Source organism: Astyanax mexicanus, chromosome 3 (assembly GCF_023375975.1).
Source record: "Astyanax mexicanus isolate ESR-SI-001 chromosome 3, AstMex3_surface, whole genome shotgun sequence".
In the NCBI taxonomy this organism is placed as follows: Eukaryota; Metazoa; Chordata; class Actinopteri; order Characiformes; family Acestrorhamphidae; genus Astyanax; species Astyanax mexicanus.
In genome coordinates, this window is record NC_064410.1 from 38327540 (window position 1) to 38341818 (window position 14279).

A 14279-nucleotide genomic window follows, 5' to 3' on the forward strand; every position below is an offset into this window, starting at 1 on the left:
GCGCGTTTCTAGCGCAGAAAAATGGACCAAAGAGTCTAAAAGCGGAGAGGGTGCGCATTTCTAGCGCAGAAAAACGGGCCAAACAGTCTAAAAGCGGAGAGAGCGTGCTTTTCTAGCGCAGAAAAATGGACCAAAGAGTCTAAAAGCGGAGAGGGTGCGCATTTCTAGCGCAGAAAACAGGGCAAAGAGTCTAAAAGCGGAGAGGGTGCGCGTTTCTAGCGCAGAAAAACAGGCCAAAGAGTCTAAAAGTTGACGTAATTAAGGAGTTTAATATTAAGAGACATCAAGAAATTAAACATCAATTTGAAAAAAAAAGTTTGGACACCCCTGTACTAGTGTCTCTCACAAAATTAGAATATAATTGAAAAGTTACTTTATTTCAGTAATTCAGTAACTCATATATTATATAGATGTGATACACACAAAGTGATCTATTTTAAGCGTTAATTTTTATTTATTTTTTTTAGTTGATGATTATGAACTACAGCCAAAGAAAACCCAAAAATCAGTGTCTCAGAAAATTATAATATTATATAAGACCATTTTGTACATTTGACAGTTTGGGCAGTGTGCCAAGTCCTGCTGGAAAATGAAATCCACATCTCCATAAGCATAAAGAGCTGTAAGATTCTATAGGAAAACACTGCACTGACTTTAGACTTGATATAACACAGTGGACCAACACCAGCAGATGACAAACCATCACTGATTGTGGAAACTTTTCACACTAGACCTCAGCTTGAAGCAGTTTGGACTGTGTGCCTCTTCACTCTTCTTCCAGACTCTGGTCCCTTGATTTTCAAATGAAATGCAAAATATATTGATAGTCACTGATTGTTTAAAGAGACATGTCATCTTTTATGGAGATGTGGATTTCATTTCCCCACACTGCCAAAAGTACCAACTGGTCTTATATAATATTTAATTTTTTTTCTGACTATGAAAGCCATAATCATCAACAATAAAATAGATAAATAAATGTTATGCTGGTTAGGCTTTTGCAGTTTTAATTCACTGGAATTTTGCTACAAATATTGTTTTAAAAATATTTTTACATGAGCCAAACTCTGTATTCCAATCTGAGAAATACACTATATATTCAAAAGCGTATATACAACTTGTAATTAGGGCTGCAACAATTATTTGAACGTTTGTGTCTAATTTGTTACAGCACCAGACCACACAATTCAGTGCTGGGGACAGAAATGCAAAACGAGAGGGGTAATAGGCTCACTCTCACAGTTTACACTGTGTCTGGGTCTGTGTCTCCAAAAGTGCTCAAACACAACAGATTACACATTTACTCACTACTCGTAGTACATTCCACATCTTTTGGACATTACATGATGTTTAAATCAGAGTTTTAGCTGTTCCTTCATTCTAAAGCAAGGAAGGCCATGGCGTAAATAATTATTGATCAACTGACTAATAAAAAAATAATCATCATAGTTGCATCCCTACTTGTCATCCAACATTTCTTTTGAAACCAACGGTACAATTTGGTATTTTGTTGCAATAACAGTCTCTATTTTTATGAGGAGGCTTTTTTTCTAAGTAACCTTAACTTTGAGGATTTGTTTGCAATATATCATGAGAACATTAACATGGTGAAGTAGTATTGTTGATTCCGAAGAGTCAATCGAGCTCCATCCCTACAGAGAGTGCAGTCCTACTGCTCCACAGATGTATACTGGAGGATTATACCTTATTGACCGTTCTTTCTATGGAGAATGCAGTATATAATCAATGTGTGTTTGTGCAGCTGAAGGCCTCTGTCTGTGGCAGTGGGTGCACAGATGGATGCACACACATAACATATTTTTATGTATATCACTCAAAAGCTGGCTGCATATGTTCAATGCCATAAAATGCATTATTAAAAATTCTTTTCTGCACAGTTTTGCATTATATTAAGTCTCCAGTTAGTTACCTGCCTTGATTTAAGCCAAAGCTGTTCAATATAGTTACGGGAAAAGGGGTGTGCAAATGTTACAAAGAAGTCTCGTCAAAAAAGAAATTCTTGGAATGTGGTAGGAATCTAAAAGCATGTAAAGAATTGCCTGCCTGTCTTAAACCAATCAGTGTTTATGATGCAACCATTTCCAATAAAGAAGACTATAAGTACTCATCTCAATTCACTAAGAACTAGGGGTGTGCCATATCGTATCGTACACGATAATACCGCCAAAATTTTTTGATATCGTGAGCGATATTATGCCCTGAAATATCGTGCCATATCACCCACCCCCAATTATCACATCAGGGTACTACTTTTATGCTGTTTTTAGCAAAAGAACAATTCACACTGTTCGCCTTTCCCATTTCCCATCTACTAGAGACAGATTATATCTGTCCAGTATCATTTAATTTACTTTAATCCTGGAGATATGTAGAACGCATTATTAGTACCATGATATTCTGGATTAATGTTCTTGAGCTTTTACAAATCTAAGTAATTTCTGGTATTTTTAAAAATCTCAGTTAAGGGTGTGCCATATCATATCACGTGCAGTAAGAAAATTTAATATTGATTTTGGTGCATTAGTCTTTTCTTGAAATCATTTTTTTAATTCAGTATTTCGTCAAATCGCCAAGAGTAACGTTATCGCGAAAATACCATGAAATATCGTGATATTATTTTAGAGCCATAGCGCCCACCCCTACTAAGAACCTCATTCTCTCGCACCCTTTTTTTTTTTTTCAAGTAAGAATCTCATACCGACTGTGAAGCATGGTGGTGGATGTGTCATGGCTTGAGGGTGCTTTGCATCATCAGAACTTGGGCACTTTGTTAACATTCTGATTTGTATTAGAGAACTCTTCAAGGCATCATCTGAAACTAAAGCACAACTGGGTCATACGACAAGGCAAAGCACACCACCATGTCTACTCTGCAGTGATTAAAAATGATAAGAAATGCAGATTTTGGAATGGTATAGCTACCCCTATAGAAACCCTATAGAAATGTGGCAGAACCTGAAATTATCAGTTGATGCTTCAAGGCTTAAAAACGTCATTGAGCGTCAGCAGATCTACAGGGAGGAGTGGGCCAGAATTCCTTCATAGCATTGTGAAACACTAAGGAACTAAGGAACTACAACAGAAAGAGTTATTGCTGCTTTGTGGATTGTTGAAAGAAAGCTGGTGTTCACAGTTTCATACAGGGGGTTAGGTGTTAAGTATCTATCATGTTAGGTGTTTTGTTTTCTCAAACATTTCCCTTGAATTAATATTAATGCAGGGAACAAGCTCTTCATGACACTGTAGTTTACATTGAATCTGATCTGTAGACCAACCCAGTACCCTTTGTGGTGTGCTCATGTTCCTCCCAAGCATCGCAAAGCAAATTTTTCCTTTCATCTTCCTCTTTATAATCTCTCATGATCATGATCCTGTTTATGAAAAGGAGATGTAAAGCAAGAGAGGAAGTTCATCAACGGAACTCATCTGATCAGGGAATTTAGTCTTGTCTCTGTTTGGAGAGAGTGAGAGCGGCAAACATCACATAGTTTTTCTTATTTTTTTATGTATCAATCCATGTTTATCTTGGCAAATCATAAAAAAAAAACCTTTTTAAAAAACAAAACATATGTTTGTCCCATTTTACTATATTATTGCACTTCTAAAACATATTGTGAAGTTGTCAGTGATGTCGTCATAACTATGCTCACTTCTAACCTCATGATTCAGACTCATGATGGTTTAAATATCTGTGCAACCTTCTCTGTACTTCCTGTATACACCACTTTGGTTACAAAATGTGACTTCTACACATTCTACACAAAGCATGCTTTATACAGTTCAGGAATGCTAATTATTCTATGTTTAAAACTAGGGGTGGGCAATATTATATCGTATACAATATATTGTGACGCAGAAATATTGTGATATTAAAAATCCATATCGTGATAATAGGGCTGTTCTGTCTTAAAAGTAGTCTTATTATTTACTGTGAAGCTTTAAGTGTATTTATTGTATAATTGTTTTAGTTTGCAGTTTATATGCATGCACTAAATATTCTGCAATATTTTTTGCTGCATTATATTATTTTATGCTATATTATTTATTTAGCCTGTATCTTGATATGCTGTTATACTCTTATACTATATTCCTGAAATTAATTAATTATTTTTCTGTTTTCCTATATCGCCAAGTATATAGTTATTGCGAAAATACCCTGAAATATCGTGATATTATTTTAGAGCCATATCGCCCACCCCTAGTTAAAACACATAAAATGTTTTTTCTTTTTTTTTTATAGTTGGGAGTAGGGTTGCAACGGTATGAGATTTTCACGGTATGATAATCGTCTCAGAAAATACCGCGGTATCACGGTTATCACTGTATCACAGTTTGTTACATATATTATTAAACTGACCCTTAAAGAAATTACAACAAAGTTTTTTTGTTCAATTAACTATTTATTGTAGAAACCTGGAACAATTATATAGATAATGTCTCCTTAAAGAAAAATAAGCTGTACACCATCAGGTGAAGGAAACCGGGTTTTTCCACTACTCTTAAGGGCATTAAGAGTGTATATTAAAAAAAAAAAAAAAAAAAAAAAAAAAAAAATATATATATATATATATATATATATATATATATATATATATATATATATAAATATAAATATATACACACATACACACACACACACACACACACACACACACACACACACACACACACACATTACACACATTACATGTCCTCTAAGAACTAAATATCTGTATTTAAAATATTCAGTACAATTATTTAAGTTTAAATTATTTAAATATTATTTAAAATATTTAATAAACTGAGCCTGGGTCAGTGTCTGATCAACAACTGTTGTAAACGTCCGTTTTACTGCCAAGTTGGTATATAACCAGATACTGCAGAAAGAGGGGATTTATTTCTGACATGATCCTCACAATAGAGATTTCTATTTTAAGGCTTTCACACCGAGTCTGGTTTTAACATATGAAAAACAGGCACGTCAGAATTTAAAAATGAACGCATGTAAATGAATGGCGTCTTTCACATCCAGTCCGGCCAGGACCTTTACACGGACACGTGAATCTATCGTAGCACGCACTTCACGCCTGTACCTGCGTGCCCAAATTTCTCAGCGCTCTCAGCGCTTTTGCGGGCGCTTACCGCATGGGTTGTGCACGACTACAAAGAGGTTTTATTTAGGTTCAGATTAAAATTTAAACTAAACACATATTTTGCGCTGCACAGCGGGGTGGTGTTCTCGGAGATGGGAGAACAGGTTTGAGGTATGTCCACCTTTAGCTGTGACTTTACAGCCACATTGATTATAAATCGGATAACCATCCTCGGGTGCGTTCGGCGGGTCTCTGAAATAGTCCCACACTGCTGATTTTAGTTTAGCCTTTTTTTAGGCGGACGGAGATTTGTTTAGTCTGATGCACTTTCTGCCGTTCTCCCCGCTGTGTGCTGTGAGTAGCTGAAGCGGAGCAGAGTTGCGCATGCGCGGGTGAGTTTCTCCGCTGGCTTGCGTTTTACCGGTAATAAGCAAACACACACGGTATGGTAACCGTGCATTTTGATACCATGTTATACCGTGAAACCGGTTACCGCTGCAACCCTAGTTGGGAGCCAGTGGTCCTGTTTCTTTTGCGTGTGTATTTGTGCTATTTCAAACCGAACATAAAAACCTTATCGGTTGCAGCCCAAGCACTTCAAAACGTCAGCACTGGTCCAAATGCCTTCATGCTCTGCACATTTTATTGAGGATGTCTCAAGAGATATATTGTGGCACAGACAAATATTCCAGCATTTCAGACCATGCTGCTGTTCCAATTGCAGAATGACTAAACCAAGTACACCCATTCTTGGATGCTGGTACTTGCAAAGTGAACATGCCAGGTCTGTAAGTAAGCTTCTCTGGTCATGGTGTATTGTGTTGAATTTGGGTTGGAATTTGTAGGAAGGTTGGTCTCTAGATAGAAGATCCTTTATTTTGGGGTGTAAAAATACACTGTACACTTTAGATTCTCTCATGTTAGAAAATTGGGTAAGCTAGCTAGTTAGCTAGCACCCCATTACTTTATTAAAACATGAGACCATTACAATGACTTTTATGAGTGATGCACAGACATTATGTCTGTATTGCATCCAGTGGGATGCATTGGTTGGTTTGGTTTAAAGTAGACTTGTCTGACCCACATTCTACTTCTGCAAAGTCACACGTGTAGGTGTGGGCAGAAAGTGTTTTTTTTTTGTGTATGTTATTTGGTGTGGATAAGGTGTTTGTTTACATCCAAAGCACTTCCTGATTCCTAGTTCTGCTGGTTTTATGATAAAATCACACCCAGTAACTGACCTTTCAGAAGAAACCTACTGCCAAAACAGTGCAGAAAACCAGTTAATGTGTAGCTCACTAGCTTTGTGTTATTGGGTAAAAAGAGTGGTAAAAGAGACACATTATGACTACATATTTCATTCATATTATTATTACGTAGCAGATATCCCTGTATAGATTAGATATATTTACAAATTGTAAGTCTCCATATCTGCGATTGGTGATAATCAGCACTTAGTACTTTAGTTGTGGTTTGATAAAATAAAATAAACTCAAGTGTTTTTATGTGGTACCGCATTTTACAGACTATAAAGCACACTATTAATGACCTTTTTTCTGGTCTATTTCCATACATAAGGCACACCAGATTATAAAGTGCATTTTAAGTGACAATAGTAAGGAACTCCTAATTCAACAGGTCTCGCCACTGGGGGCGCCTAAAAAAAAACTGTTTATTTGGGTGAGTTAAGCCCTTCTGTTTATTTAAAGTAAGCTTAGATTTTTAGTATTTTAGCTCAGTTTACAGCGCTTATTGCTAGTAAATGCTACCCGACAGTGCTACAGTGAGAAACCCTACAACATGACTGGTAAAATTCATTTAAGGATTTTAAGTGCGTTTTATAGTGTGAAAAAATACTTTAATATAATTGGGTTGGTAGACTTTGCTGGTGGGCTCCTCCTACAGCTACTATTGTAAATAATATTCCATTTAAAGCATCTTTGTCTTTGTTTATATTGTTTGTTTGTTTAGTTAATTAGGTTAGTTATTTGTCTAGAGATTTAAAAAATCAGCTATGTATCAGTATTAGACACATGTTTCATTTAAGAAAAAAATATTTTTATATTATTTCTTTAAATGGCCAATTCTAAGAGCGGCTCAGATCATATTTGTGAATTAAGGATTACAACATATTTGTGTAAGGCTCCATCAGTACCTTATGGAGGAAACTGTGTAAAATCTTTAAACACCACTAACCGGATTCCCCTCTCCAGGGTGCAGCACATCATATATAACAAACATCACTATCCACACAAATGTAGCTGTAAACTACATTTAACCGCATCCAAAAGAGCAGCATCGCAGCAATTAGAAGGCTTAATATGGTATGTCTCTGTACATTTGTTGTATTAAATTAGGGCTGAAGCGTATGTCATTTCAGCATTGATTCCGAGATGTATGTATGTGCAATAGTCACATCGCAGGATGTGCAATGTTCAATTACATTTTTTTTTACTTTTTTGCTGCAAAGTACCAAACTGTCTCAGTATACAAGACATCTACCAGATAAATCATTATATATTCCCAGTATAATTTACTTTACTTCAAATATTGATTTGAATAATGTCTTGTGAAATTCCTTCCTTAAAATTGCAGTTTATATTACAGAACAACAAAATATGCATTGCCTTTATTTCGGCGATAGAAAATGATTGTTTATTTGTTTTTAGTGCATTTCAGGAGCAGATGGAGGATGGGATGCACTAGGAAAGGGGCTGGTATTGGGACCTTATAGGCAGGGAGGTGGGGAGAAGTGTGTTTTTCTCTGGTTTTCTTCCTGTGGGATATACCACATGATGTGAGCTGGTGGGATTAGAAAACTGAGTAATTAATTATGCTTTCTGCATTTCTCCAATTCTGTCTATGTTAAATTGAGCTAATGCTAACATTTACAGTTAGCATTAAACATCCAGTATGCTATGCTCAGAATATTAATATTGCACTCATTTTGTCCCGTGTGATTGGTTAAAGGGTGAGAGCTCATTTGCATTTGTGCTCCTTTGTGGCCTAGAGTGACGTCAGCGTTGCAAAGACTAATATAACTATATAGATTAATGTACTGCACAGTGCAGTAGTACTTTGTTTAGCACATCATACTCTATGTGTGTCCCCCTCATTCGGGTTTCCAGGCTGGTATTTCCTCCATCACTCCCCCATCTCTTTCCCCGGGGGAGCTATAGCCCTGGCTTGGAGATCTTTTTAATCGTCCTGTCTGGAGAGGCCGCAGGTGTTGACAGCTGCTCCAGATAAATAAATAAACAGACTCCTCCCCCTCCCCCACTGCTCATCTCCTCCTGATGCACTCATTGAGAGGGCGTAAGAAGCACATCCTCATTTAATCACCACTCTATGACATGGCCTGCTTTATTGGTGTCAGTGACATTGGCCTAACAAGGTTATTTAGGAGCACGGCTGCCACACACAACCTCCAGAGACTGATCTTATTAGGGCCTCATAACAATCTGCAGATGATGTTTCTCCTGGCTCATTATTTTATACCATCAGTCCAGTCAGAGGTTATAGAGTATGTCCGTGTAAATCATCAGAAAAAGCTGAAGGCGTCTCTAGCATGCTACTCCAATCTCAGCAAGCTTCTAATTGTATTATGTAACTTTGGTGAGGCATATTCTTTCAAACAGCTTGTCCAGAAATGCATGTGAACAGTGTGTAAGAGTGGATCACAATGAAAATTGTATTTCCTGACTGTAGGCTAGAAGTTGAGCAAAAAAAAATCAATTCTTGTTGATTACATTTATATTTATATGCATTGTGTGGACATAATTTGACACTGCCATAGAAGAACCACTATAGTTTCATAAAGGATCATATTTGTTATACAAATATGTGACTCCACACTGTCCACAATATTAGACATGAAAGCAACATTAAGGAAAAATTGAAATACTGACCTGATCAAGTCTAGCAGCTTTTACTAAAGAAAAAAAAGCCTTGTCTGTTAGTCATTAAAATAGTTAATTAATTAGTCAGAATTTAGGTCAAATTCCCAATTAATTTTGATATTGATTTAATGGCATATCGCTTTATTCTCTGTTGAGGCTGTGCACTCATTTACACATTGATAAAACTTGATTTGACTGGGTGTACTTTTGCACTAGAGCTGGACGATATAGTCAAAATTTGTATCACAATATGTTTTTTAATCTCAATCGATACAATTCTGATATCCATATGGACAGTATAAAAGCCACCTCCCATGAGGTAGGTAATCATGGACTGATAAAGCTGGATAATTTGGTAGAAATATTCTATCATTATATTTTTAAAGATATTTTCATGATACTTCAATATTTAACATGTATCACAATGCTCTTTTGTGTGTAGCACAGTGATTTTTGCTGAACATTATCCAATTTTAACAGGATTTTTGACACACTTTGTAATGAAAGGTACATTTGTCGATATGTTTTTTAAGGCATATTGCCGATACTATGAGAAAATAATCATGATACAATAAAAGATTGATATATTGTCCAGCTCTATTTGAACAATTGAGTAGAAAGTATTTCAAGATGTAAAATGCTTAACATATAGTGTCTTTGTAGAACAGCGTATTGCATGTGTACACACAAAGTTCAAGTTTCATAAAAATAAATCTAACCTAATTTTTTAAAATGACATAAAAAATTGCTAAGATAAAAAGCAGGTGAAGATTTGTTCACTAATTGTTTGACTCTAAAAGGAAAAAAAACATAATGAATAAGTGAGCTACAAGCATTACTTATGCTTGCCAAATTGTGGGAAAAGCTATTTAACAATATATAATGTTCAGCATTTACTTATCTAATTTACTAATATGAAATCAGTAAATTATTAAAACCATTACAATAACTTTTTTGCCATCTTATAATATGAGTCACAGGCATAATTCTTGGAATTTGGAAGCTCACACCTTTGCTCAGTTTAAATATTCAGTAGCTCTGTGGGTGTCTGGGTGTGTGTCAGTGTGAGTGTGTGTGTGAGAGAGAGCACACCTGTGCTCATGTATTGCTGTGTTGTTTGAAACTGGCAGTGATCCCAGTAACACAAACTGCATGCTGCTGTATATCCAGCAGCGAAATCAGCACTACACTGTTTAATGGAAGCAAAAACATGTTTACAGTAACTTTCCTTAACTTGTGATTAATAATGTATGCTTTACTGATATCATGGAATGTGGGCTGCTGTGTGATGTATGTTGTATCATACACTATATTAATGTCTAGCGAATTGTGTTTGGTGACGCAAGATTGAATGCAGCTGCTCGACCATGAAAACGCATTCCATGAAGCGATCTAATCTCTATTGTTCTTAAGATAATGTGAAGTTGAGTTTAGATTCTCTGCCTGACCTGATTTTTTTTAGCTATTTTTATTTTACACAAAGCTATGGTATGATAAGCACAAAGTAACAATTCAAACTGTTTTTTGCACAACTGTTAGTTGCACAAGTTATAATGTTATAATTGTTATGTTATAATCACGCATCTCTGGGGCGCACACGTGAGCTCCTCCACATGTCCGCATTATGCACTTTACCGTAGCTGTTCTTAATAAACTATGCTTCTTCAGTGTTGCAATGTTAATTATCATCATTCTGAACAGATTTCGCTCATTCAAACATCCCGTAAATGTTTTTAAAAGGCTCAATTTTAACATTTTACTTACTATAGAATGTCAGGTTTAAATCGGGCTCATAATGACAGTTTATGGGGCAGATCAGGCTGAAGAATCTGAAGAACAGTATTCTCCTCAGCATCCGCTGACCACGCTCTGTAATTTATGCTGACAAAGCGAGTTGCTTTTGTATCCACTGGCTTCCACTTTATGATATCACTGGCAGTTAATTGTGGAATATTTAGTAGTGAGGAAATTTCATGACTGGATTTGTTGCACAGGTGCTTCATCCTAACACGGTACCACACTGGAATTCACTGAGTTCCTGAGAGTGACACAATCTTTCACTGATGTTTGTAGAAGCAGTCTGCATGTCAAGGTGCTTGGTTTTATACACCTTGGACCATGAAAGTGATTAGAACGTGAGTTAAGTGATTCAATAATTCATTTTTACACTAGTGAAAAAACAGGTTTTTTTAATATATTTGATATATATATTGTAAATCTATATTGTTTAGTATTTTGTAACATTATTTAATATTATTTATTCATGAGGAATCATTTCTGTTGGTCCATTTATTAAATGTTATGTAAATGTAAAGGTTTAAATTTAAAAGATCAGAAACTGGAGAAAAGTTTTTTTTGTTTAAAAACTGTGGCTTTATTTTATTTTTATTTTTATTTTATTTTTATTTCTATTTTTATTGATTTAGGTTATAGTTGTTTATATTCCAATTCCATGTCTACATATTGCTATCAGTTACAAGTAAATGCACTTTTTAAAAAATAAATATCAGTAATAAGTATCAGTAATAATATCAGTAATAATATCAGTGGCTTAAACTATTTCTGAGAAGTATATATGGAGTATGTCCTTCAAACAAAAATTGCTATTATGGCAGGCTTATGTTGAAGTGTGTTGCATTGTGTTAATTGTTATATTTGCAATTGACAATAATATCAGAATAATTGGCACATAAATTATTGGACAAAGGTTGAGGTTTAAGAACTGAACACATGTTTCACACTGATGTTTGATGTTGTATTTGTTAAGCCTTAGAAGAGCAGAACATTCAGTTAATGCTGGACTATTGCACTGCAAAGCACTACTGCCCTGGTAAATCTAAAGGAATAAATGTTGGATTTTTTGCAGAAAAGTCCTCGTAAATTTAGGCACAGTTGTTACATTTTGGTATTATTTGCATCAGGAGAAATTTACATTCACAATTTTGAGCACCTGCATCTTTCCACAGTGCTATATTCCAGTGCCAGCAATGAAAATGAGGAATAATTTTGAGCATAAAATATTGATGAAGGACCTGAGGTGTCATTCTGAAGGTCATTGTGATGACCTGGACACTCCACCACCAAGCTTATGACCACTGGCTGTTTGCATCAGGGTCAGAGGTCAATGCTCAATCCTTCCATGTCTCAAAACAACAAAAAAAAATGTTTCAGACCGCAGAGCTATAAATAATGATTTTCCTCAGTGCTGTCATTGCTCCTCTTTTCATTTTTATACATATGCTCTCTGCTTCGACTGAGTTTACACAGTGCTGTAAACTGGTATGTGTTGCGTCTTTGTCTTTGAGTGCATTATTGAACAATATGCTTGGCTTGTAGATTCCCACTAGATTTGTTTATATAAATCTTATTTTAGATTGCATGTTTTTCTTGACTGTACTAAAAAAGGAAAATAGAAAATCTTAAGATTTAATTTTAATAGAAGACGGGCAGTGCCTTTTACATGTTTCATAAAATACGATTACCAGTTGGTTTCGAGTATTCCAGCAAGGTATGCGCTGCCACTATGATCAGTTCAAATCCTGTTAATTTAGCTTGCCATTGGCTACCGGAGCCCTGAGAGAGCACAGTTGGCCCTGCTGGGTAGATGGCGCTCTTGCCCCACATCACTCCAAAGGGTGATGTCGATCAGCACAAGGCATCTGTTAGCTGATGTATTGGAACTTGTATTGGAAAAAAATCTAATCAAGTTGCAATATATATATCAAGTTGTTAGAAAATGAAGTTTATTTAAATCGTTTACTTTCAGTATTTCTCCTTACAGATTTCTTTTGTTTTTGCTTAATTGATCTCAGTTTTCCTAAAATGTGGTTAATCACACTTTATTCATGTGGGCATTTACTTTTTCACACAGGTCCAGGTTAGTTTGGATAGGTTTATTACCTTCATAAATGAAATCATAAAAAGTGCTTTTTATCTTTGTCTGATATTGAAATGTATTTGATAATCTGAGATATGTGAGTAAATAGTTCTCATGTATGCCCAGACAGAGAAATCTGAAAATATTTAGGTTAAGAGATTCTAAAAGATTTAGGTTAAGAGATTTCTTTATCTAATTTTTAGACTTTGCTCCAGTTTAGGAATTTGGAATATGCTGTTTACCTGACTGCCTAAATAATCAGATAACTGTAGTATTCCAAATATGAATCCTCAATCAGATCATGAAGATAATATATTTAACTCTTAATTTGTTTTTTTTTTCTTGACCGTGACGATATACAGTATTTAATATAAAAGCTTGTGCCAAATCAGAAAATCCATATATATATATATATATATATATATATATATATATATATATATATATATATATATATATATATATATATATATATATATATATATATATATATATATTGTAAAGAATTTACTACTACTTCACAACCATACCTAAGCACTAAAATGCTGTATATGTATCTACTGAAGTATTTTTTGTCTCTAACTTTTACTTCACTACATATTTTTAATTAGTTTAATTAGCTTTTTTTGTGCTGCATCGTTACTTGTTACAATTATATTGACAATTATATTGACATGTACATTTTACTGCCTCTTTTTACTGTTTTCTGTAATAAATGCATAATACAGTACCGTACTTTTACTTTCAGTACTTGAGTAGCACATTTTAGAATATATTAGTTACAACACTTCAGTAAAAAATGTGTAATACTTAAGTAGAAGAACACTACAAAATCTACTCATCACTTTGAAAAAGTATTTTACTTAACTCTGGCTCTGTAGTACTTTATACTTCTCTACAAAAAACATATTTTGCATTATAGTGGAACTTTCTTTAAACTTTAGAGTCACGATTCAAATAATTATTTTTGTGAGACTTTTTTTCCCATGTTGCCTAATAATAATGAGTTTTCCATGCTGATTTTTTGAGCATCTTTATTGGCCGTGTAAAACAGGGTTTTTGCATTTGGTTGCAGTCTGTGAAATGAAAGCCTGACTTAAACATGTGATGCAACAAACCAGTTACATAATTAAATTATTATTAATGTTTATCAAATGTCATATATGTCAAAAAAGACAACTGTTCACCAACAGTAAAACAATAGACATAATTGTACATATTTTTATCATGTATTGTATTGTAGTTTTTAATTTTTTTTAACAAATGCCAATGTAACAGAGAGCCAGTCCTACTGTTCACATCTGCAATTGCATAGCCTGGTAATAAAAAAAAGCAAATTAAGGAAAAATCTTGTTAGAATTTTTTACTTTTTCTGTTGTTAAATGAGAAGAATGAGAAGTATAGAAGTGA

General features: G+C 34.8%; 1 protein-coding gene across 1 annotated transcript in view; it reads left to right on the top strand.

Moving 5' to 3' along the window:
* Window positions 1-14279, top strand: part of lpcat1 (lysophosphatidylcholine acyltransferase 1) — a 35289-nt gene that overhangs the window by 1141 nt on the left and 19869 nt on the right. The gene's annotated exons all lie outside the window — the stretch shown is intronic.